The 27,349-nt window shown below is 35.9% G+C and overlaps 1 long non-coding RNA gene across 3 annotated transcripts in view; it reads left to right on the top strand.

Annotated features, from left to right (window-relative positions):
• The window catches only part of LOC116485528, a 54,462-nt gene extending 28,411 nt beyond the window's left edge, over positions 1–26,051 (top strand). The window contains exons 3-6 of one of the 3 annotated variants that reach the window (XR_004252886.1): positions 15,439–15,493; positions 22,433–22,511; positions 24,663–24,793; positions 25,722–26,051. This is a non-coding gene — a long non-coding RNA (uncharacterized LOC116485528). Of the gene's footprint in view, positions 1–15,438; positions 15,494–20,179; positions 20,360–22,432; positions 22,512–24,662; positions 24,794–25,721 lie in introns of those variants that run through there. The other 2 variants (XR_004252887.1, XR_004252885.1) reach the window with 2 other exon arrangements.
• The last annotated feature ends 1,298 nt before the right edge of the window (positions 26,052–27,349 follow it).

Raw genomic sequence — 27,349 nt, 5'->3', positions numbered from 1 at the left:
TGAAAAACAAACAAACACAAGAAACAAGAAAGCAAAGAAAGATTAATTTTGTTGTTATAATGCATTATCGATTGTGGGGTGTGTTCTTTTTAAACAAATGTGATGTTTCAACGGAATTCACCGTGCACTCAAATGGTTAATTGCAAAGCTGCCCTCCAAAGCACCATGTCTCATTTCTAAACTGTACATCTCAACTCACAAGAGAGAGACAAAAGATGAAAACAGCTTGGATCTCAAATTTAGAAAATTAATAAAAACTAGATAAATAGCATGAGTCCCCTACAGTGAAACCTGTCTGGGTTTCAAAGACATTTAGGGGGCTCCTGTACTTCTGTGATCCATGATAGGTATTGTGGCTACTGGGGTGCTCAGGAGATGGAAGCTCCCTCACAAAGAGCTAGGGACTGGAGCCGGTCTATAGAATCAGGGCACCTACACAGAAGACAGACCCCAGCATGGATTCTGCCTCAAACGGGCGAGGGCTGCTCAGGTGCTTGATTGCTCAGGTGTTTGGGTTGCCTTTCTGAAAGCTGCATTGCAGGAACAGAAAGGGCTAATGCCATGTCACAGCAATACCTTTTCTTAACAGGTTAGACAGTTTCAGCTGCTTGAGAAACAAGTGCCTTCATTTAGCTTATGGATAATTCCTGAAACAAGGCACTTCTTTTTGCATCAGCTGACACTAGCAGAAGACAAGCTTGAAGTCAGTGGGAGCTAGGGGTTCTATCTAGGTCTGCAGAAGCTAAGAGTATCTTCAGAGCTGTGCTGTGAAAGGATATTTTTCATCCTAGTAACCAGCCAAATTAGGAATGTACCACTGTGCTTAGAGTAGAACACTTCAGTAGGTGGTCAAACATCTGCTTGATAAGCATAACCCATCACCAGAAGTGTCTAATTAATCCCAGTGTGAAAGTGCATCAGTTCTATCACTGTTTTGGGGTGGAGTCTTTCAATTGCTTCAACAATTATGTGCTACTAACTTCATGCAGGGAGACTTGATAAGACAGTAGGGTTGAAAACAAATGGTTTTTGTTTGTTTGTTCATTTGTTTGTTTTTTTCTTCAGAACATATATTTGTGAATTTGTTACTTTGGCATTTGGTTTTAGAATTAGCATAGCTTTGGATTATTCTACAGGATGGGAAGTTCTGATTTAGCCTAGCCCTATTTATATATAAAGAGTAATGATGATAGTTATCCATTTATAAATGCTGTAATTGATCACTTGACACATAATGCTTAGATTTAATGCCTCATGTAGTATGATAAAACTCTTAAATATGTATATAATCCTCAAGAGGGTTTAGTTAATTACTTTGGGAAACAATAGTAAATTTAAACCTGTGGGTAATTAAATTCTCATCCACAGTGGTAATATCTTAGCTATTCAATATAGAATGTAAGCTGAGTTTATCTGCTTTTCATTGGGAAGTGGCATTGAACAGTAAAATCTTCTAATGAGATTTTTTTTTTCTATAAACAATAAAAATAACCCACTGAAACTTGGTTTCTTTAAAATGATTTAGCATAGTGGGAGCATGGAAACAACTCTGAATTACAAATAAGCACAACCGTCCAAGCAAAGTATGGTAACAGTGCTGAAGAGGCATTTGTAGTTATTTCTCACCTCTTAAACATAAGTCTAAAAGAAGTTTAAAAGTCCCCACTAAAAATTCAGAAGATTTTCTGTCACTGGCAAATTCAAGATTCATTAACAAACTGATTAATTGTGATCTACGTTCAGCTGGAGCACTAAAGAAACATGTTGCCTTGAGAACACTCCTCTATAATGACTTTTAAAAGTTCTAAGTAGTCCTGCCATTTTAAAGACTCAAATCAGTTAAATCTGTGTATTTTTTTCCAAGGAATATGATGGGAGGTAAATATCCATGATGATTCACACACACTAAGCTTAATTAAAAATAAATAAATAAATAAAAAATGGAATTTTCTGTGACATTGGACTCCATCTCATTTTAAAGATAATGTCTCTTTCCAAATTTCTTCAAACTCTTCTCAAGGAAAAGATTATACATATATCAATGTTTTTGTTCATCAGATAGATTATCTAGAATTATCTCTATTATATTATCTCTCATTACTAGAGGTAGAAAAGTACCATGGTTTTTGATACATGACTGTCCAGTTTGGCCATGCACATAAATTAGAGGTCTGATTTTTCCAATTCTGCTGAACCAGACTTGCCCAACTCTATAACTTACAAAACAGATAGTTTCACTCCAGAAAGAATAAAACCTATGAAAACAGGTAGCTTATGTAAAAGACTTTGTCAAAAAGCACTTTAATAGAAAAATATACCAAAGTCTATGAATCCAGGAAAAATTATTCTGCAGTGGAACTAAGTGTTTCATGTGAATACTTAGTTGCATTTTCCCCCTTATTTGTGTTATCTCCGTAATCTGCTTTGCTTTGGTCAAAGTCCTAAGAAGTTTCTGAAAGGGAAGACTTGTGTTTTGTAGTTCTGAAGTTTAATCACAATTATCCCATCAAGTTTTTTTTAATTTATTTATTTATTTTAAATTTTTCTTCTCTGGGAAGTAGCTTTATTATTTTTTATGAGAACTTTTAGTGAAAAAGTGTGCACTTCCAGTCAAAAACATTGCAAAGAAACTTTAAAATATGGCTGAATAATACAATTCAAGTTGAAATCTAGAATAATTTTGTGTAATCTGGAGAGTTTCAAACATGCATTTTTAAATCTGCATTGTCAGAGTATGTTTTGTCAAGTTAAATTTGTCTTATCAGGAAACAAACAACAAAAAAAAATACACTGGTAAAACTTGTTTACTGGAGTTTTGTGAAAATGTGCTCCTTCTGCTGCTGAAGTTTTTTTTTTTTTTTTTCCTGATTTTTTTTTCTTTTCTTTCTCCCTTTAAAATGATGGATATAGAATAAATGTTCCATATTGGAAAGACACATTGCTAATGCTCCTGTTGTCTTGGCATTCCAATACAAACCTCTTGTCTACACTGACCTGAGGTTATTGCCAGTTTAGCAGGCAGAAGGGGAGGTTCCCTTGGTATTCTTGAAATGTAGATGGTACATAAATCATTTTAAGGGTTTTAGAGGAAAGGAGTTTAACTTTTTTGAAAACTTTTCATCCTATAGCCCACTCTGTTGTACTAAAGCTGTCAAATTTTAAGCATATGTGGTGTTTTTCTATACATGGAACAGTGTCTTTCAGATGAGTCTGTCTTTTTCAAATTAAGAACAACAAAGTTGGCAGAAATGACAAACACATGGTAGGACAAAAATAATAAAAATATTGCTAGGACAACACAGGTTTTTCTTGGCAGAAATGGGAAAATTTGGTATATTGTAGTAACATTTGTTTTATGATAATATTTTTATGTGCATGTTGCAAGATGAATTTTGTTGCTTTTTCAGAGAGAAACAGAACTAGGAGGACAAGAGTTGCTGGTGACATTTGACTTGAATCTAGAAAGGCTTTTATTTTAGATTTACATTTCTTTATAAATATCTATATTTACACCTTGCTCTGAGAATATCTGAGATTATTCAAACATTAATGAATCATCTTCATAACCACCTTCTGAGGTAGGGAAATAGTATAATTTTGACTAAAGAAAAACAACCGGCAAATGGAAAGACTTAAGAGCCTCACCAAGATTAAGGTTGTTCTTTCCTATGAAGGATTGCAGGTCCAGATACAAAATTTTATTAGACTGTGTAAAACTGACAGATCTTCTTGGACTTGGAAGAACCTTTTCACAAGGGCTTATCTGTGCAGATAAAATGCTGGTATGGGAATTAGAAGGAGCTGTGGTCAGATGTAGATAATTATGTATTAGCTATGCATAGTTTCACATGAGATAGTTGTCAGCAGAAAATAACTTAAACTTGTTATATATTTTACTTACTGGCATTGATATAGCAGTGTGTTAATATTGAAATAACTTGAGACCTGGGGCTGGCTGTCACACCAATGGAAAAAAAAAAAAAAAAAGCAGTTATCCCCTTCTTTTTTGGTGGCTGTGAGCAAGTATTATGAAAGCATAACATTATTTGAAAATTTGAAGTGAGCAATGTCCATATAAAGATGTCAGGCAATGACTATTCTCAGAGATGTACTCTGGCCTCCCTTAGGATTAAGCTCATCCTAAACCCTCCCATTTTCTGATTTAGTGGCTTTCTTTTACCAACTCCTTTTCTCATAAAAGTGCAGTAGCAACCTTTTCAAAACAAATCCTTGCCTCTCCTCTCCAAAATAAAAACTTTAAAAATAAAAAAAATACAAATGACAAATGCAGTTCTTCCTCTGGGAAGAGAAGAAAAAAGTAACAAAGTACATGTGATAGATGATCTTCTAGTTCATTGCTGATGGGTAGTATTAAGTCTCTTAAAGAATAGGATTTTCTTCCAAAGATTCCCCAAACCGGCACCATTCTGTTAACCTTGATGATAAAGTGGTGTTTAATCCATTCCTTCACCCCTCTCTCCATCCATCAAGTATCTTCTTTTAAAGTTCAAGCTCCCATTTTTACAGCACAGTATTGAAAGCATTTTCATCTTAGTGTTATATGTATGTGGCTAAAAATGTTGGTCTGGTTGCCAAAATTCAGAACCCCAGAAGGTAAATAAAGCCCCATGTTAAAGGAGATTACTTTTTTAGTTTTCTTCTAGTACTTATTCATGTTTCATCCGTGAGTACTCCAGAAAATACACTTGAGTAATTAGAATAAAATTAGGCCAGTCCTCATAGAAACAAGACTTTTTCCTTCATTTGACACAGTATGTAGCTTTGTGTTCACCACAAGTTGAAACTGAGCAGTTAGAGATTCTCATTTCTCCATGTCTGCTCTTTCCCAACAAAACATGTTGGCTAGGAAGCCAGAGTGAAAGGCCTGCCAACCTGATGAAAATATGCAAGTTTTCAAAAATGTCCTCATGCTAAATCACGAGGAAGCCAAGGCCTTTTGTTTTGTTGTGAGAAATCAAGGCAACAGTCTAGTGGAAAAAACATCACATGAGGCTGGGAAAATGAAGAGTTAAATCCCAGCTTTGCACTATTTAGAGTCAGGACTTGGATGGTGTCATCTAATTAATACATGAATGCCCTTCTAAGTGCCACTGGCTACCTAAAGATGTATGCACTGCCTCATTCATTCCAACCTATGCTCTTTCTTTGTTGTAATGCAAAATTCCATCTGGAAACATCATAAACCTTTTTTTTTTAAATGAAGTTTCACTTAAAGCTTCCAGTTAGAAGTTCCCTTCAACTGATGCTTATTTTCTAGAGAAGGATAGTGTTAGTCCAAGATCCTTCTCCCAAGGAAGTTGACCAAGCTTTGTTGTCATCTTAAAGAATTAGAATAAAATGTGTGGCTTTTTGTTTTTCATGGTCAACTCGGTGCAGTTTTTAATATGAAAATTATTCAACTGTAATCTTGAACTGCTCGCAAAATGATTTGCTCATACACAGGTGTTCATGGAGGCTGACCAGCCCGACTGTAATAAGATATTGTAATGTGTTATATCATTGATAGACTGGGGACCAGGGAGTTTCACTTCTACACTGAATAATTAATTAAGCAAGAGGATGGAGGCAGCCTAATCTTTTAATAATAGCCCTCTTAGGCTGTGTTACAGACAAATTCTATTAGGAAAGAGATGCTTCTGATGAGCATGAGGCCTAATCTAATCAGAAATTTAAGTCACTTTCCTGTGTGGATCCTTGGATGACCCTTAACTACCACAGAGCAAAGAGCTTCACAACGCCAGATTGTGATAGGGATAGGTATTATGCTGAGATAGTGACTGCACTTTCTGAATAGCATGTTTCCTTATGATTATAGTCTCATTAATTCTCTCTTATTTTATTGTTTCTCTTGCTTTACTCTTTTACCACTTTTTCAGATCAGATCTATAGATGGATTGGATATAATTCCACATAAGCCAGGGGAAATATGCTAATATACATTACAGAAAGATGTTGTCTCACATAATAAAGTCAGATACCAACGTGAGACAGAATTTAAAATTGAGTAATCCCCTTCCTGCTTGAATCATAGCTTAATTAGTATTATTGGCAGTACCAATAGCTTACTGAAGTTTGGTCTGGGCTTCTAAGGAGGAAGATACAAGGCAGAAATTCTCACCTTTTCAAAGAAAAAATATCTTTAGAAATGACAGAAGTCCTCTTTTTCTTTCTATGCATGTTTTTTTCAGTGATATTCTATCAAAGTTTTTTTCTCTTAGTTGTGGCACAGGAAAATCATCTCCATATTTGCTGCATGTTCCTAAATTATTGTATCTAAGTAAGCTACCAGTTGCTCCTTAAACTATATTTGAAGTATACCTATCCACAAATCTCAGACAACTCAGTCATAACCTATTATTGGCATCCTGCTGAATGTCCTGGCCCACCTATCACTCTGGGGAGGACTTATGAATCCAAGAGCATGGCAGAACAGATGAAGTGTTCTGACCTGTGCACTGGCAACACAAATGAGAGCAACAGAAGACACAGGCAAACAGGCAGCTCAGTCCCAGCAAGAGGTAATGCAGAGAGTGAAGCAACAGGAGAACTGCCAGCAGCACAGACTCAAAAGCAGAATACAAATATGTTTCTACATGCCTTGCCTACTTCTGTCTCCTGCCCTCCCTTTTGCTGTCCTCTCATGCTGAAATTACAGTAACCCATTTTCAGGGCAGACATTCTCTAACTGGCTAGACATTTCAGAACTGTGTTGTAGGAATATGAAGTGAAAGCTTTCAAAATTATTTCTTTTTTTTTTTTTTTTTTTTTTTTTTTTCCCCTCCTCCAGCTTCCCAGCTCCTTTTCTAAAGCTTAGCATACAGTTAAGCCCTAAAATTTTAACACCTTTTCCCTAGCCATGTCATGTTCCCTTTCTTACATCTCTCATTTCTACTATGGTGCTGCACTCAGCATGCAAATTAGTAGCTTTGCTGAGAGCTTTCTTTTAAGACCCTAAATTATCTCCACTAGTTTATTAGATCATTTCTTTAATAACACCAGCCTTCATGATTCACAGTGCTCACTTCTACGAAGGAAATATATTGATAGTATAAAGCAATTTTTTGTGTTTTTCAATTCTTTATTTTATGGTAAGCATTGTAAGATGTTCATTATGTGCCTCTACCAGTTTATGGATGCAAATCTCTTCTCTTGCCACTTCCCTGGCTGTTTGTATTTCATTAATATCCAGAAATCTCAGCAATGGCCCAGGATCCCAGTGCAGTATTTGTACTGGGAGCACAAAGCTACCATTTTGAGGAAATAAACACAAGCATAGTGAAATTCTGAAAGCTCTGTGCTTTCAAATACTTTCTTTTTTTCCAGATGTGGGTTAAAGGGGTAAGTGTTAACCATTGGAAATAGTTACTAGAGCTTTTCATCTCTCAAGACTTTAATCTAATTTTTTATTAATCTTATGGTTTATGGAAAGTGCTTGTTTAGATAATGCAGACTAGAATACTTTTTCTCCTTGAGTAGAAACATTACTGATGTAGCAGCTGCTATACAATTTTCTGCAACAAAATGCATACAGGAAGTTGAAAAACACCAACCCAACTGTTTCAAATAAAGCACTACAGTACACAGGTGCTGCTCAAAAGACAAGTTGTTCTCATAGTTTAAAAAAAAATTATGCACCAACATAAAAATATACATAAATATGTATATACATTTTTATACCTGTATGTGTAAAAATAGTCTAAAAACAAGAACAGTCACAGAAATTCTCTTACTTAGTATACTTAGGCTCCACATATAAATCAACTTGACCTTATAGGTGGCATCTGAAGTAGTCCACCACCTGCAGTAAATCAAGAGAAAGAGTGTAGTAAACAGATGATGGTCTTGTGAAATTTTAAGGAAATCAGACATAACTGGCCTGAAATTCAGAAAGGTTTCTCCTTGGAGGGCAAGCATTGACCCTTAGGGCAGTATCAACAATTTTATAACATGCTCAGAAGCAAATATCTCAGTGGCACAGCATCACAAGTAGCTGTGCACAATATGTTTGCCCTCCAGTAGAATAAATCAATGAGAGAACAAATAGTGAGTGTGGCAGAAAGGGAAAAAAAAAAAAAAAAAAAAAAAAGCCACAGACAGGCACATCATTTCCTCCTGTGATGCAAGCTCATCCTTTTCATAAAATAAGAGAGGGTAGGAAAAATAAGTGGAACATCCTCTTGCTGAGAAAATGCCTTAAATATTTGTTACAAACAATTTTCAAAGGAATCATTGAAAAGCCAGTGTTGTGGATTCAGAATGCTGGAAGGAATGTTTAAGATGAATTGGTTGCTTTCTCCAGATAGAATAGGATACAATAGGGTACGATAGTATATATACCTAAGAGAGATTTTTACAAATTACACAGTATAATTTCTTTTTTTTTTTTCTTTTTTTTTTTCTTTTTTTTTTAAGTCTAATATAAAGTAGCTATATTACCTTATCAAAAGAGGACTGAGGTTTACTGTTAAAACAAAAACCATAAACAAGCTAACAAAACCCAGCAACAAAACAAAACAAACAAAGCTTTCAGAAAATGCAGAGTTAACTTAAGGACTTTATCTGCTATTTGCTAGTGGATAGGATTGGTTTCTCAGTGTTTAATCAAAACTGTTTTAGACACAGGACGTTAAGTTGGTGCATCTGTTTTGGAATTACACTTTGGAAATACACACAGTCATCTATCTTTTTGTTTATCCTTTGTTGATTTCTAGGCATCTCCACTTGAATTTCTAATCAGACTCATGCAGATGATGAATATGTAACAGTCAGTTATTTTGTAGCTGTGATAATGGCCTGAAGATGTAACAGAATCCACTACACAGGAACAGTTAATATCTCTTATTAGACTATCTGCAAAAACAAACAAACAAACCAGAAAAACATTTAAAAAACACCTGCTCTTGGCCTCATCAGATCAGAGGAAAAGCAGAAAAACTAAAATAGGTGAACAGCACCTGTGTGTACCCTCTGTTTTGCTGGAAATTTTTGCTCATCAGATCTGTTGGAGAGTTTTTGAGCTTCAACGCATGCCTATTTCTTCCAGCTGGTCCCATCAATGTGTGCTATCTCTGGCTCACCAAGTCTGTCTCCCTAGCTATAAATATTTAAAGGTCAAAGATATTTTCTCTGACATTATATTAATAATCACATAGCACTTATATATTGTTTTCAAGATACTAGGAAAATGTGAATCTTCTCAGCTGTCAGCAGTGGTTGCATTTAAGGTGGGAAAATGCAGAGAGAAGAAGAAAAGTGTGTTACCACAGGCTCAATGAATTGAATATTGTTGGCTCTTGATTCCAGTCTGTCCTTGGTTTATTGCACACAGCTCAAGTCAGTAACAATGAAGAACCAGTTTTCTAAAAATAGCCAAGTAGCCAGAAATATCAACACACAAAATATAGTTGGATTACATACTTGAATAGTGTAAAGAGTCTGATATATTTATAGAATACGATCTTGATCCTCTTCCAAGTGTGTGTATAGAAAATTTACAATTCTAATAAAAACAGTTGTCCACAACCTTACCTTATAGTTAGCAACCCTGAAATCAGTAATGTTAAACCTAAATCAGAAGAAGAAAAGCAAAATCTAGTCTCTGTGTTCAGTTAATTAGAGCTGTTTTCTGTCCCCATTATTTCAAATTTTCTATACATTTATTATTTTAATGAAACACTGAAGGTTATAAATGGTATTAACAGTTGTCTGTTCTGTCTTGCTTCTTTACCAACTACTGATTTTTATCAGAATTTCCACTACTTTCTCAGCTTACCATCAAATGCTTACAAAGCAAACTATTCATGTTTAAAAATGTTTACTTTTTTCTTCAGAAAACAAAAACAAACAAACAAAAATCTTGTTTAACACAAGCTTGTGTTACCCAAGTTTTTACCAAGTTGTTGCCTTTTTTTTTTTTTTTTTTTTTCCTTGAGGACACTACAATGTCTTTGAACAAATCTTTTTCTTTTCTCCTTGGAACAATATTTGCAATATTTTTCCCACAATGTGCAAATTACTATCTAATCAATCACGTTAATTTTGGCATAACAGCTATCAGGGTATCTGTTATGGTTATTCACAGTATTGTTTATTATCCTTTTCTGCGTTAAAATTGCTAAAAAGCAGCAAACTGGAAGAGCTTGAAATGTTTTTTTGAAGACTACCTGAAGCAGCACATCATGCTGACTACTCTTACATCCTGTAAATATCTGACTGAGGAAACAAGAATAATGTTTATGAAACAGAGGATGAGTCCTCTGGATTCACCTTTCTAGACCCATGTGTTTAACTCTGAAAAGCTTACCTGGAAAAATCCAGGGAGTGCATTTCTTTCAGTAATTTCAGGCCAGGGGATTGGTCTGGTCTTGACCGGCCAAGCACATTCAAGTCATTGGTGCTCTTTCAAATCCCAGCTGTGAAATGAATTGAGTGGAGTTCAACCTCAGCCAGAATTTTACATTTATTTTTTTGGGGGAAAATAACATCAAACTAATAAGCTGTGATCTTGTCTAATAAGCACTTTGGATTACTTTCCTGAAGGTAACTGGAACTTTTGGTTAATGTTTTTCTTGGCACCTGATTCCATTGCAGTCAAAAACATTGCAAACACCTTTTCAGAAGCAACTGGGGTCATTGCACCATCATTTTACGTGAGCATGAGTCACCAAGATGGGCTGGATGCTTATTCTTTTTTTCTTTTTTTTTTTTCCCCAGTTACTTGTGCTTGACTGTACTTATACACCACTTGATATCTGTGCAACTGTTCGTTTTTATTAAAAAGTATGGTTTAAATAAAAATGTTACTGGAGTAACATTTAAGATATAAGACTTAATATTTGTTCCGAGTCACAAGGACCCTGGCAGAAGTACCTCAAAACTAGCAGGCAGCATTCAGAGAATATGGTAAAGAAGCAGTGACACTGAGGAATGTTTCTCATTTGTGACAGAAGTGTGGAGTAAGACATTTTCCTCTCCAGAGTTTTGGACAGTATACAACACAACCCAGTAGAAAATTCTTCACCAGCCCTCTTCATTAGAAAGCCAGAGCCCTAGCATCACGTATTTCCTTAGACATCAGAGTATAATACCACTATTTTCAAACAGTATATCCTATAAGAAAATATGCCTACAAAGAAGTCAGGAATACTTTTCAAATCTATTTCACTGCTCAGTCATCTGAAGTAGATGACAATAAAGAAATGGACAATCTTGCTAATGCAGAAAGGCTCTCTGATTCCAATAACCAGACCACAGCACAAATGTTATCTTGGATTCTGTAATTTAAAATTGTGCACTCCCCAAACACTTTATTAAACTTTGAGACAGCTATTCATTAACCACAGCATTTGACCATCTTCATGTGGCTTATGCGTCACTGCAGCTATTTTCTGTTTATCACAAGTGTGCTCTCAGTCAAGTTATATGACCATTTTTTCCATCCTTTTTATCTTTGAAGAAATGATACTGGATAAGAGCAGGTAGATAACACCAGTCTGACAAAAGCTTGAAAAACTCTTAAAAATGAAATAATCAATTTCTTAAAACATACTATGTTTCTCACTTCACACAAAAATATTTGCATTACTAAGACGTTTAAATAGCTAAACGAACACTCTGTGCCTGCTACAAAAAATACCACACACACACACAAAAAAACACAAATGATAACATCAAGTGCCTCAAACGGCTATATTGCAATTGCCATACCACTGAATAGTTTTATCTCAGAGAGCAATGCAGCTTCTATACATTGTGATTTTACTTGCATAAGTACATCTGCTTTTCACCAAATTTTCTGTTATGCTGACTTCTTTGAATGCTGCTTTCCACCATCATCACACCTTCACTAATAACTAGAAACAGTGGAGGTGCTTTTGAAGTGCTTCTTTTTTATTTTTATTTTTTACACACCTACTTAAATGCTTGGAAATTTTGTCTTCTATTCTTACCACTTCTTTTTGCCTTCAATACATGCTTCTTTTTTAATTATGATTTTACATACTAGACAGACATTAGTTCATCAGCTCCAATATCATCACTCCTACATTAACCTACATTTATTGCGTTTAGGAAAAGTGAAAAGTCTACAGTGCCTTCAACACACTTAGAAATACATGTACTCTGAGGAACAGGCATTTGGCTCCTTGTTGTCTACAGCCATCAGTCAGCTTCCTGAAACATTACCTGTGATTGCTCTTGCCTTTGCAAGAGTAACATGTATTACAGATACTGAAAGTAGTCGTGCAAATCTAGAACAAGTTGCATGAAAGAAATGAAATGCAAAGTGACCTTTAGTGGATGCGGGTAAATTCCCTTTGTTTCCAATGCTCTTTGAATAGAAGTTGAGTCTTCAGGAGCTTGCAAACTTATGGTTAATTTTTGTAGTCTGTTATTATTCGTAAGTGCTTCCAAGTGCTGCAAATTTATAATATGTTTTCATTGGTTTATGGATAATTGTATACACTTCCTTTGTTTTGTGAAGGCTTTTCTGATAAGCAAGATTCATCTGTACTGTGCACAAAAACGTACCACCACAGATAAGGGGTGTACAGATTGAGGGCTGTTATGAGTTTTTTTGCTGTCTCCTGGGGAAGGCATTAACCCTCTGTCGTGGTTTAACCCGACCGGCAGCTAAACACCACGCAGCCGTTCGCTCACCCTCCCCCCTCCCTCTCTGGGACGGGGGAGAGAAATGGAAAGTGAAGCCCGTGAGTTGAGATAAAGACAGTTTAATAAGACAGGAAAAAAAAATAACAAAAATAATAATAACAATAATAATAATGATGATACAATGGTGACAATACGAAAGTAATAATAGTATGTACAAACAAGTGATGCACAATGCAATTGCTCACCACCCGCTGACCGATGCCCAGCCTAACCCCGAGCAGTCCGGCCCCCTCCCCCCGGCTAGCCACCCCTATATATTGTTTAGCATGACGTCAGATGGTATGGAATACCCCTTTGGCTAGTTTGGGTCACCTGTCCTGGGTCTGTCCCCTCCCAGCTCTTACTGCACCCCCCAGCCTGCCCGTTGGCAGGACAGAGCAAAGGCTGAGATGTCCTTGGCTTAGTATAAGCACTGCTCTGCAACAATTAAAGCATCGGGGTGTTATCAGCACTCTTCTCATTCTAAGCCAAAACATAGCATTCCACCAGCTACTAGGAAGAAAATTAATTCTGTGCTAACTGAAACCAGGACACCCTCAAACTTAGAAATTACATCAAACATTTCTTGAGTTTAGAGATATTTGAAGAGCAGAATTTTAAAAGGATGATGTTCACAGACACCATTGTTACTTATAATTTATTTTTTAATAGTAGAATATTATAAGTAACTTATAGAATGGCCTAGGAAAGCTCAGCTTTGTTGCAACAAAATCCACAGTTAAAACACACTTTGTTGTTGTTGTTGTTAACTCTTGTTGCCTGATGAACTCCTCTGTATAAAAGTCTAAATAAATATGCTAAAAGCTTCATCTAGTGGCTTTTAGTTTAGGATAGCCCAATAGAATAAAGTTGAGAAAGAAATGCTACCGGTATCTTTTTGTACCAGTTCAAATGATGGTTTCAACTCCAGGGCTGATATCTCAATATGCTTCACAAATAAAGTTATACAAATTTGTTTACTTTAGATGAACATTGTTTCAATATGACAGTCTTACTTCAAATCAGTGATAGATCAGTGATAATGCTAATACTCTCCACTGAAAACTAACACCAGCTTTTAGTATTGATTTTCATTTCAATGTGTATCTGGGTGGTGCATTAGCAATATGCTTTCAGAGAGTCTTCTAATACTATAACCATATCAACAGCTACACAAACAAAATCACAGAGATATTTGACCTCAGATAAAAATGTACAGTGTGTATTTATAGCTAGCACCAGAGTTAAATGTATTTTAAAATGGATTCATGTAGTTGTGATAGCCTGCTTGTGAGATTGTCAATGTTGCAGGTGAGCTTGTTTGGTTGTTACTACATCTGAGCAATAGTTATGAACTCCAGTTAAAGATAGACCCAATCCACTCCTGCTCATAAAACAAGATGGTGAAACTCATCATAGGGCCATTCCATAGATATCATGTCCTCTTCCTCCATGCATTTCTTTGTACCAAGTGAATGTGCGGTTTCTTAAGAATCATACAGGAAAATGTATATCAGAAAATCCGAGTTTCTTGATACGTTTTTCAATTGTTGACACAGATCATCTTTTAGAGATAAAGCAAGTTTTTTGCATATGTGGTGTTATTTTCAAACAAAGTATTGCTTATGTATTTTCTTCCTTATGGGTAAAATATGATGGGATCTATGCTGAGGGAAAGATTTCAGGCTGCAAATGCAATTGGTTTTTCGCCCTCTCAAGTTCAGGCCCAGAGCCTGAACTTGCCTCATCCAGGAGAGGCAATCTTGTGGGTGCATTCTGCTTCCCCAAATTTCCAGCCAGTTATCCTGGGTCAGCCAACAAACCCTGTGGTGACATCCCAGTGCCTAATTCTTCTTTTTAGCCAATCTAGCTACTCAAACATATTTCTTTCACAATTGCAGAGATCTCAGAAAGACAGAGGATATACCAATATACAAACTAGTGCATACACTTTTATAGTGTAAGTTGCTTGAAGTAATTAGTCTTAAGGCTTGTTGAAAAGTAAGGTTTCTGCTCATTTACTCCAGGTTTGTCTCACGAGTTGATGTTGTTTGACCAAAGCAAAAGGAATACTATGTCAGTGTGTTTGTACTGCATTTTCACATAAGTAAATGGAATGTTCAAGTTGTGGATTTCTTTCATGATCCTTCTAAATAATTTGATTTTTCCCCATTTGTTTAATCAAATCCACAAAACCAGCTACAAATCTCTTGGTTATTTATTTCTCTTTATCATTGAGCATGCATCACTAGAAACTTCCAAGTCTGTGATGCAAACATATGTATAAAGCCAAAAAATGTTCTGGATGAGAACACAAGGGAAAACAGTGCTGATAAGAGATGACTGCAGTGAAATGCTGACACTTGATACATTGATATTACAAGCCCTAGCACGTCCATTGTGCTTTGCAAACTGTGATATGCTGACCTAAGGGTCATGCACACAAAAAGCTAAACTGCTCATTTCGATCAAAATAATGGGAATAGGCATGTTACAAATAAGTGGATGCTGTCAGGCTGTCTTTCTAGCACAATCTGTGTGTCAATAGAACAGGTTTATTTTCAGCAGAATACATGAGTGTGACCTACACAGTATTATTACTATGTATATTTTAGAAATAGTTAATCATACTACTCAGAATTACTTTCCCTGGTCAGAAGACAAGAAATATATTTGTACATGCTGGGATCTGTGTATCTGTGTGCACTCTGTACTGGGATAGAAGAGTTAGCTCTTGATTTCTTTTTCTTTCTTTTTTCCTTAAAAAAGTGTGAATACCTCCCGGAATAGAGAATTGTTTCACAGCAATTCACTCTCCTTGGAGGTAAGAGATAAAGATTCTTACTCTTGAATTATGCAAATAAATACATGGAGGTGGGAAAACTGTTGAATTTGACTACTCTGTGCATCCCAGCCCCTCTCCCATTTCTCCTCTTGTTTGGCCATCTGAATTTACTTGTTCTATCTGATATCATAACAGTTCGACTGAAGCTGATAGGTCATGACTAAAAGTTTGAGAAAAGTGTTGTTATTGTTTTTTTTTTGTTGTTTTTCTTTTTGTTTTAATTTTTCTTTCTCTTTTTGTCTGAAGAAAACTAACTAACTAACTAAATAATCCTGGCCAAGTGTACCAGTTACATGTGCATATAAAACCTGATCTTTATGCAGCAAAGTGCTTTCACTAAGACTGTATTCTTTCACGTCACTAAAAAGAGACAGAACAGCCTATACAAAAATGGAATATTATATGTTAAATCAACCACAGTCCAAATTCATAGCCATCATAATAAAAGGTGACAGGTCAGTATGCCTTGTTCTGTCTAGTGTCTTTCAGTACATGAGGAAAATGTTAGTAAAGTTGCAAAATCTTAATTCATGATTTACTAAGCTAGCTGCTACATGTCAGTACAGAAATGTTTTGTGCATCTGATGTGCTTGTTGGTGGACTTCTTGATGCTATGTGGCATTTGACACAAACTGAAGTGTTTCTGCAGAAAGTGTTAAATATCTTTAAGAAAAAGCTGGTGTATTTTTTAGTTAGCAATTGCAATTAAAATGTGTTCTTTGCTAATGCCTTAGTGTAATGTTAAGTAATTTATCTACAGAGAGGCATAAAGAGAAGCACTTGATATAGTTTCTTATGTAATGCTTTGAGACATTTATTAGAAGAGAATGCTATTGCAAAAGAGATTTTATTTATAAAATAACACCTATTTTATGACATGTGGTAGGTGCGTTTGTGAGTGAATAGAGATATAATTTAGCTGGCCTACATCTAGGAATGGCATCTCACAAGAGAAGTTGCACAATTAGCACAGATCAGATTCTTCCTTTCAGCAGTGTAATGCTCAAATATTTAACACACAGTTTGGATATTGGGAAATGTAATGCATGTACATTGTTGCGTGTCACAGCTTGTCTTTGATATCTCTTATTTGGGGCTTCTATATATTAATTATGTGTATATTGTCAGTAAAGGATAATAAATACTTCATCTGTGCTGTGAATGAGGAATCTCGTTCTGTGGGGAACTGGTAACAGGAGTAATTTAAGAAACCAGATTGCTGCCAAAAATAACAAAGTAGAAACATGAGTTGGTTATAAAAATATCAGGGCAATGTTTTTTTTGTTCTACTCTGCAGATAATTCTATATTTAAGGTTATTGTCTTGCTTATGGATATCTCTCTCCTCCCTGATTATAAAGAAATGTAAATTAAAATTTTTTATGCAATGGTAGAAATCTACTACGAAAGAATATCTAATGATTGGTGTCAACATTTTCCCCCTCTTCAGTGTTTCTTCTCATCTCCCTGCATGCCCTAGCAGACATTTCTAGCCAAACTGAGCCACATTATGTTGGAAGTCACTGTTATTCAATGTACACCTTCTGAATTGTGTGAGATGCTTCTATGCATAAAGACTGTAGAGATTGAGACTTTCCTAAATGAGTCTGACTGGACTGAATCAGAGCTACTTCTGATCCAGACTCAGAGTGGCATACAGGACTTCCAACTGTTATTAATTCAACCTCAGCAGTCCAACCACAGCAGCACTGTGTTTAATGTATGTTTTACAGCGGTACTTGTGTTAAGCTATTAATTGAAACTATTTGTAGAAACTATGCAGAATAAAACTTGGGACTGATGATGAATGGCCTCATTGTACTAGGTCATTATAGTCCTAAGTAATTTTGTTGGTTGGTACTTTTAATTTTACACCTGAAATCAAATAAAAATGATGAATTGCAGAGAAATGAAATAAGTATAATTGGCACAATAGGTTATTACACTCCATGATTGGAAGTAATGAATTGCAGCAGGAATTAAAGACAAAGGTATACCACTTAAACTGAATTAAATATGCCTAAGTAGTGAAATAGATATTTCTGCCAGTCCTTAATGTTCTCAGGTTATCCAAAGATAATAAAGAATCTACAGCCCATGCATCTTTTTACTAACTGTGTGCAGGTAGCTTAATCCCACAGACTTGATTTATAACAAGCACTAGGTCATCATCAATGTGGGAAAGAGCAAAATCAAATCCAAACCAAATTTGGCCCTGCCCAAACCTACTGCATGGCCTGTGTTTAGATACAGCCTACCTCCAAAGTCTCCTCAGGCACAATAAGTCTTTTTCAGAGTACAGAAATGTCTTCAAGACCAATGCTTAGCAACATTCACTACACTCAGAAATCTGAAAATACAGTTAGTAAAATAGCAGATATTTGACATGGTCATTGTTCAGCCCAAACTGGATGTCACAGTAAAAGGAATGCGTATTGACTTTTGTCCCTCTTTTTGTCAGTAAATATTTTAAGGTTTAAACCCATGTTTTCCAAAATCCTTGATAAAGCTTCTATATAGCTGGAACAGGAACATTCTGCTATCTCATAATCTGTGAATTGTTGCTCCATTCAGTAATACAACAGCATCTGAAAAGATTGCATTGCATCTTTACATTGTTTTCTTGTATTCTTGTCAACAGCGATTTATAACAAAAAACAAACTAAAGAATTGTAGAAGCATGTAAATTAATAACAATTCATTATAAAAGAAAGTTGCAAATAGATTATTATTTTTTTATTTTATTTTGTGTCAAGGGAGTTAAATTATGCTTCATGTATTAATAGTTGGCATTTGTTACACATGAAATTTCTTTTCCTGAGATTGTAGGATGCTTTATTCAGACTGACCAATGTACTCTCCTCTAGACTGTAATCTGAAGAAAACCTCCTCTATTCTGTAATCTGAAGAAAACGTAAGCATGTTCTTGGATGTTGACAATTTTTGTTTTCTAACTCTCCAAAGAGGCTTTAGGAATAATGCCATGCAATTCTTAGTGAGGAGACTGAAAGCTCACTTTTGTTTAGATTGTGTCCTTTATTTTGCGATTTATTTTATCCATTAAAAAAAAAAAAAAAAAAAAAAAAAAAAAAAAAAAGTAATAAGAACAGTGAATAAAATCATTCGAGGAGCTGTAAAAGTTTGAAATCACAGTACAAAAGGGAAGTTGCTCACACAGGGATTGATGAATACTAATAGGCTTGGCAGATCAACTTGCTGCAGCTCCTTACAATCGTTGTAATTCAAAAAGTTCACCTTGAAGTTTGCATATAACTTTGCCATTCATTGTGCAAGTAACTTTTATTGTTAATGCTGGCTTTCTTTTACAGACCAGGGATGAGACAATCAAATTTGAGTAACAGCCTTGTCAACATATTAATTCCTGTTGTTTTGTTTGTTTGTTTGTTTTGGCCTTAGGTCACTTTTTTTTTTTTTTTTTTTTTCCCTAAATTCAGTTACCAGATATAATCTTATTTTATTTTCTTTTTCATGTAAGTCCCACTATTGTTAACAGGCATTTATTTTTCAGGTAGACACAGTATATGCTGTGTTTTATGCATTTCGGCATAGTTGTAGACTCACCTTTCTGCGGACTCATCTTCTCTCTTGTACAGCTCTTATAATGCTGCAGATTTATTGTATCTTTTTTTTTTTTTTTTTTTAATCTATTTCAACATGAAGACTGCATTTCTGCTTTAGGTTTTTCACTCTTAGTTAAGATTCTATGCACCTTGCCTACTTTTCAGATGCTTTCTGGTCCTAACCTTGCACCACTGTTGCTAACTACCCATTATCTTCTTGTTTCCCATGCTAGCATCCTGAATGTTTCATATCAATTATTATGAAGTTAAACCAAAGGTTTATGCAATATTTGTGATCTTCTTTTGAAAGTAAAGAAAGAATAAAAGGAAAATAAACAGACTATGCAGCAAAATGGTACATTTAAACAGTAAAATGTTTTTGTACCTCTTTCATAATATTTTCTACTAGGTGAGGAATATTATTGGGAAAACAGGATGAAAACTGGAAAAGTAACAGTCTCCTTATGAATGTAAATGGAACTCTTGTGAGTGATGTTTGTAAGGGCCTGAATAACCTTTGAATTTCTTTCAACCCTTCTTATGCATTTTAATTCTGTGCATGGAGAGGTATAAAACACAGAATGTTAGCAAACAACTAAATCAGATGTTCTGACAATGAAATATTAATTTAATTCTTATTTAAAAACACCTTGTGAGACTAAGATATGCATATCTGAGTTTCAGACTCAGATATGAGTATACATCTAAATAAGTAATACGTATGAAATAGTGTTTCAAGAATAAAAATAAATAAAATAAAATTAAAAAAAAAATGGGTAGCCAATACTTGAGGTTTAGCCTCTGTAAAAGGTAAATGAGCTTTTTACAATTTTATTTTGTGTTCATATACTTAAACCCTTCTGTCTTCTCCCCCCGTGTCCCTGTATGCTAGGCTATCTTGCATGTAAATGGTAAAATTTTCACATGACACTTCAATAGCAGCCTTAATTTTGAAAAATGTGTATATCTTTCTGTAACCTAGTCTGAGATATAAGCATATAAAAAGAACTTGAAGCAAATCAGTTCACCCGACTAACTTCTGTCTGGAAAGTGTTTCATCTCTGTTTGCTCCTGTCCAGAAAACAGCTGGATACAAGGAGGGAAGATAAACACCCTTGTCTTTACTTCTTAACAAAATACATCAACCTTGTCCAAGAAGTGTTGCCTATAGGCATGAAAGATGTGGCACAAAACATCTATTCAATCTTTGTCTCTTCTGAAATCACCGTTCTGTGCAAATTTATAGTATGAAGATGTTTTTTCAGGTGAGAGTTGGGCTGAAACCAATTTGCTTTACACAGCCCACTTGACAGACATCTGTCTAAAGTTAACAGTATTCTGTGTTTTGTTTTGTGTGTTTTTTTTTTTTTTTTAAATTTGTTTTGGTGCTTTTTGTATTATGTTTTTGAACTCGTATTGCTGTTGAACTTCATAATCTAACATTTCTTAACTCTTCACCTGCTGCCATGGAATTTAAGAACCTTAATATGTGACAACCATATTGTGTTACAAATTATTTTTTACAGCATCAATGCATATTTCTCAGTCATCCCAGGTGCTAATAAAATCTATTCAGCAGCAGTTGTCTACAGTAGCTCCTCAGCTTTGGATACTGAACTGGTATAGACTTCATTGTCTCATTAGAACTGGGTTTTGTAGCCTGACTGTAGCTATAGCACACACAAAAACCAGTTACACTAAGCTGTGACCATGGAAAAGTCAAAAGCATCAGGCAAATTACTTCCAAAGAATTAGGCTGGTATTAATATCATTCTGCATGTCTGTGGAGAAGACTTCGTTTGGGATGGCCTTCTGCAATCATAGAGGGTGAATTGTAAAATGGAAGAGGAGACGTGATTTGGAAGGAGTCTCTTTCTTAGAGGCTGAAAATCCTATAGTATATCACTTAGAAGTAAAGAAAGGGAAACAAGAGAGAGGAATGAAACCAGAGAACTGAGTGCAAGCAGCATGAATTTTTCAGTGGCTCTGAGATGATGATACAAGGTTCACATATGTCTTTCAGGGGTAATGAGGGATTAAAAAAGATTAAAATCTATGCAGAATGAAATTTGATACTTTGATGAGCAGAATTGTATGACATCCTTGTTTACAGTAGCAGGGGACCAGATTTACTGACCTGGAAGACTCATATCCGTACCATGTTTCTAAACTAAACACCATCAATATAGTGATCAAAAATAGAAGCCATATTTGGGCAAATTCTGAAAGATGTATTAAACTGCTACTTTGAAAATTGCTGGAAAGGTTAAAAAACAAAACAAAACAAAACAAAAATAATAAAACACACACACACTATTTTGGTAGTCTGCTTAGAAATACATACAGTAGAAAAGCTTGTGTGATTATAGAGTAGAATGCTACCATAGATGGATAGCACTGAGCAGGCAGAAGAGCAGCTCACTTGCTAGGGTGGTGTATCTGACACCATTCACATATGAATGCCTTGATTGCCACTGGGAAAAAAAAAAAAAAAAAAAGAAAAAGAAAAAATGTTTAAGGCAGATGTGCACTCTTGTCTGCCAGAAGACAGAGAAGAATAATGTGCACATATTTGACATAATGGGAACAGCAAACCTGTCTGAAATATTCACAGCAAGGCAGCACTCCAGGAGCTTAGTAGAAAGGAGGTAAAATAAACAAATCTGTTTTTATAATAGCTGCATATTGCTAGAGCTGAAGCAATTGGAAGGAAGCTAAAGGAAGAGAGTATGGTGCGATGCGAGTGCCAGACAGGAGAACTAGATGCTGGGAGAATGAGCAAAGCTTCTTAGCTCAGGCTGTCTGCTGTAAGCTCACAGTTCCTAAAGCCCAATTCCTAAGCTAATACTTATTTTTGAAGAGCTGCTTTCAGTAGCTTTGTGGGATGTGCAGTGGATTTTTGGTCTGTCATCTTCTTGTGATGTTCTTAACTAGCTCTGGGTCACATTACGTTACTGCTGACCACATCTGTAATTTGTCACCATTTTGGCTACCTAGAGATTTTGAGAAGAGCATCAAAAATAAATAAAATAAAATAAAACAAAATAAAATAAAATATTAAAATACTGACTTTGCAGTAGCAACATTAGGGTACTTTTCTATTCCCTTTCACATCCTACAAAATATCAAGAAAGCGAGATGATCATATTGTATTGATATCAGGCTTGTATTAAGGGAGTGATACATAACCAGATTTTAGATGGAGAATCTCATGAAGGATGGCATTATGGAAATGGAAGAAAAGGATACAGGGACTTGTGCTTTAACTGCATAAAATCACAAATGCTCATTTGCTCTTTAGCTAAATATACCATCTTCTCCTTTATTCTTTTAAATAGGAAGAAGCAACTTAGTGTCACATCAGCTCATGAAATTAAGTTTGTTATTCCCTGCCTAAATCTTCCATCTGGTAGCAAAGTAAGTACATTGTGATAATAAATATATTCTTGCTAAAAGGTGTCTGACATCTACAGGATCTCTGTCATTTTACGGGATCTCTCTGTCAGACAATGTTCAAATTTTGATGATTTAGCTAACTAAATCTTTCGGAAAGAATAAAAAAAAAAAAAAAAAAGCCATATGTTATCATTCTTTATTACATAAGTACTGATTAACAATTTCTGCAGTTATTTTGAGGCTTCAAGCACTTCAAAATATGGCTTGGATTGGTTTAGATACAGCTAACTAGACCACCAGATTGTAACCTAAAGGATTGTAACCTTTTTGATTGTACGAAATCAAACTGAAGGCTCATCACTATGGTGTCCCTCCAGGTGTGTGGACCCTGGGAATGGCCATAGGCCTTAATTTACTCAACAAGCTCCACTGGGGGCTTAATACCCATAATACCCTCTGTGCTTGGCCCAGGTCACCATTTCAGCTGAGGAATTCACCCACGTTGTGCCATGGAAGTGACTGTGCCTGTGTATGTACCCAGCCCCTGGTCCTGCTGGCCTAACATGGTTGCTGCACTTCCCAAACTGATGCTCGACCTGACTCATTACATTTTCTTGTCCAATGTTTACCAGGCTATTAAAGCACCTTGTCACTGTCAACAGACTGATCCTGTTCAGAGACCACAGGGCCGCACCCTGCCCACCTTGTGAGCACCCTCTGCTCTTGCCTCATTTTTCCTTGAGAAGCCCTGCTCCCAGTTCTGCCTGACCCAGAGGGCCAATAGTGAGCCCTGCAAGAGCTGGGCCCGTTCAACCTGGAGAAGGGTAGGATGAGGGGAGGGAGTCCTCAGTACTGCCTGATAGGAGGGGGGGCATTTAGTGGCACTGAATTTTAGCAATTATTTACTTTAATTCTTTCTCATCCCTTTGAAATTCAAGTTCAGATATCCTCAAAGAATGGTTGGTGCTAATTTACTGTAACAACATTGTCTTAGCAGACTACTAATATACTTCACCCAGCTATTTTAGGAGTTATTAAGCAATAGTGCATATACAGCTATTTACATTATCTTTGGGCATTTTTTTAAAATAATAAAACCAAAAAACATCCCTTGTATATTTTCAGTTATCGCAAAGAGCAGACGGCTGTGTCAGGAAGGCATGAGAGCTTCATTGCACATTTTAGTGTACAAGGCTAACATTTGTCTTTAAGCAGGCAAAAAACAACATGTATGTCTTCATTGATCCCAGCTAGCATCTAATTTTTATAAAATGATTTTTTGTTAAAAAAAAAAAAAAGGAGGGGGAACTTAACGGATATTATCTATAAACATATATGTAAGATATATATACATATTTGTATATATAGTAAAATAATAATATAATAATAGCAATATAAACATATGCATACACATACATCAGACTGAATTGTTTTGAAAAATGCTCCAGCAAATGGAAATTGAGAAATGTGGAGTTCATAGAGCTGCTGGAGGAATCTGCATGTACAGATCAGCTACACTGTCTGCTGACATGTGTTGGTCAGTTTTTGAGAGTCTGGTGCTAGAGCATGTTTTTTTTTAAGTGCTGTTTACTACCTTCTACTGCCTTACAAGTTTATGGATATCATTCACACCAATTAAATACAATAGTATGTCAGAGCCTTCCTGTTTATATTTAAAGGCTTTCTAAAGCCCTTAGTTACTATAATTGATGGACATCTTACCTGAACATAAACTGATAACCACATCTTTCTGAGACTAAGCTTTGCTTTACTCCATACCTAACACAGCAGCGGTAAATATTTCAAAATTTAAAGTTTGAACAGTATATTTTCAAGTCCTACACCTGAAGGACTTGAAGTGTGTTAAGCTCTGAGCTAGGGGCTCTACTTCTGAAGACAGTCAGTATCTGTTTCCCCCCTCTTCTATTTTTAATTGAAAAATTATGGTTCAAAGCAGAGATGAAAGATTCACATTGTAGTTCATTTACTAGAAAGAAGCTTATGCTATTTATGACTTTAAAATCTTTCTTTAAAATACAAGAAAAGACTTTGGCAAAGTGCTTGGATACAGCACAGCTGTAAATTCTTGTTTATCTGCTCTGTTGCAGTTTGTGTATCTGCATTTCTCGTCATGTTGTGATTTCTGAAGAATGTTTTTTCTTTATTTTTGAGAGCTCTACAGGGCTGGCATTTATCAAGAGAAGACACACAGCACAGCCTTGCATAAGTAATGGCACCGGTCCAAGTACAGCTGAGGTGGTTGCCAGCACAACTCCACTGAAGTCAAAGGAATTGCACCATGAGTGAGTTTGGACATTGGCTCAGGTTATATAGGACTTTTACATGACAATTTGCAGTAATACATCAGCTGTTTAAGGGAGTCAGGTCAGGTTTTGCTTTTTGGTAGAATTCTGTATTTGAGCTATTTCAAATTAAGGAGCTGAACTTCTGCTCAATAGAGTGAATGGGCTTTTTGTTAGTGAACCACTTTTGCACTTTCTGTTCTCACTTAACCTACTGCGAGTGCTAAATAACTCAGTTTCATGAAATGGCAAGTCAATAGCACTGGGGCCCAGTGAATTGCTGGGAAGAAGCACTGTGCTGAATGTTTTGTAGGTTTTGTGTTCTAATCTTGTATTTAATATATTGCATTTTAAGTGATAAGATGATGCCCATTGCTTGTATGCAAGTGTTCTTTTGTACTGTCCTTAAAAAGTCTGCAAATAATACCCATTTTTCATGGTGTTGCTTTTGGTTCATCTTACTGGCTGTTGTATGGCACTTGTAGTAATCAACCTCCTAAATAAAGAACAAATGACTAAACAACTTACATCATGCAGGAACAGAATAAACTATGCTAAGCATTTAGCAGTAGGGCAGGTCACTAGGTTTCTAATAGTCCTGAAAAGCAAGAGGTTTATTAGAAGCAGCCAAATGAGGGTTTAATGTTAAATCTGTGAGGATATGTAAGAATGGCAATTTGATCTAGAACTGAGATTCCTATTGCAAAGTACTGAGGGAATTCATTAGAATTCTGAAGAAAGCATAGTTCAGGTTTGTTTTCAATTAGTTATTGGTAGCCCATGATTTTATCACATATTTTTCAATAATAGTTATGTTTCTTAAAGTCAGATGACAAGGTCACCTAGTGAGATGAGGTGTTTTTGTTTTTTTGTTTGTTTGTTTTTGTTTTTGTTTATTATTATTATTAATTTTTATTTTATTTAAAAGCAAGTAGCCGTATAGATCTTTCTCAGGACCTTCAGGACTTGAAGAAATAAGTGCCCAGAAAAACTGAAATAAAAACAACCACACAGTAGCGATCAAATGCGAAGGATCCCAATGGTGAGTTTTCTTTAAAAGTATCTGACTTTATGCCAATATTTCCATGGTTTGTTGGGAGGAGTGGAACAACAGACAGTATTCATTTATGATGCTGAATTCTTGTAGTCCAGCTAACCCAGTGATTCCAGGCCCCAGTCACTTGGGATCAATACATAGTTCTAAAAGGAGCAGTCCAAATGAAAACACCATTCCTGGGCCCCGTTCCCGGGCCCCTAGAAATGCAAATTTAAATAACATTAAAGTCAAGAAAAGTCATTCTTTATCTGTCGTGACTAGACAGATGAAAATCTATGATGGCAATATTGCCTTTAAGGTCATTTCCTTCTTTCATTTATTTATTTATTTATTTATGTTTATTTAATTATTTGTCTGTCCTGGTCCCCAGAGTCCCAAGGGTGAATGGTGGAAGGCACTTTGAAATCCTTGCAAGTCGTTCTTGTTGTCAATTGCCACATAAATTAAGGCCATGCAAGTACTTTCTACTGCTTCCTCTTCCCTTTCATTTGTTGTCTGCTTACTACCAAATATTACAGATTTGGTGAAATGCCTTAAAAGAACTTTACGGTTTAAATAACAACTTTTTTTTTTTTCTCTCTCTAGGTTTGCCAGTAGCTGATAAAGTAGAAAGGTGTGCTTTTCGCTTTCATTCTTGTATAGAGTTAGAGGCAATGGCAATGTAATCCGTGACTGAGGCTCTGCAATGGGGCAAGTCTATCCTACTACTTCAAGTTCAGTGATGCAACCTGAGTTTACGCTAATTAACTTTCAGGGATTGAACCAATTTAACGCTTTTGGACTATGACAATTATCTGAAAACATTCCCACAGGTTTATTTTCTTCTTTTACGTTTGTTTGCTATCTCCATCTCATTCAAAGCAGTCAGGACGGCTTTGCTTCTCTCTCCTCTGGAAAAGTTCTCTGCACTAGGAACCATGGTTAGAATCAGAATCCTGATCTAAGAGTATGATGAAAAGCGTTGCACTCCAAGTTGGAAACTGGAGAGGAAAATGTTCACGTATACGTAAGGATTGTACTCAAACAGCTGCTTACACCTTTTCCTACACCTTAACAGCTGCTTACACCTTTTAAGGGAAAACTTTATACCTGAGACGCAATGGGTAGTTTCTACGTTTCCCTTGGGCGTAGCGTACTCTTCTGTATTTTGCTTCTATACAAACAGTTCAAACGTTTAAAGTCCCGTTGTCAGTCATACAACCAAACAACCTTGCGTGGCATTACATGTTCCCCTCCATATAGATCAAGCCCTGAATGCAAGATCAGTCAAGTAAATAACGCCAACGCGTAAAACTAATTCGAAAATACGTTCCTTTTTTTTTTTGTGTGTGTGTCTGTGTGATTTCTTTTGGCACTTTGTGGGTCTTAGCTGTACTGCAGTGAGAAGAATGTCTTCTGGTGTGAACTGGAATTATACCTCTATGCCACAATGTCCTTTTTTTTGGGTGTGTTGGGGGGGGAGGGGGACGGGGGAGGTGCAAAATTCTTTGTGGTCACCT

The sequence above is a fragment of the Aythya fuligula genome, chromosome 1 (genome assembly GCF_009819795.1).
Source record: "Aythya fuligula isolate bAytFul2 chromosome 1, bAytFul2.pri, whole genome shotgun sequence".
NCBI lineage: Eukaryota > Metazoa > Chordata > Aves > Anseriformes > Anatidae > Aythya > Aythya fuligula.
This window is presented reverse-complemented; position numbering and strand designations above follow the sequence as displayed.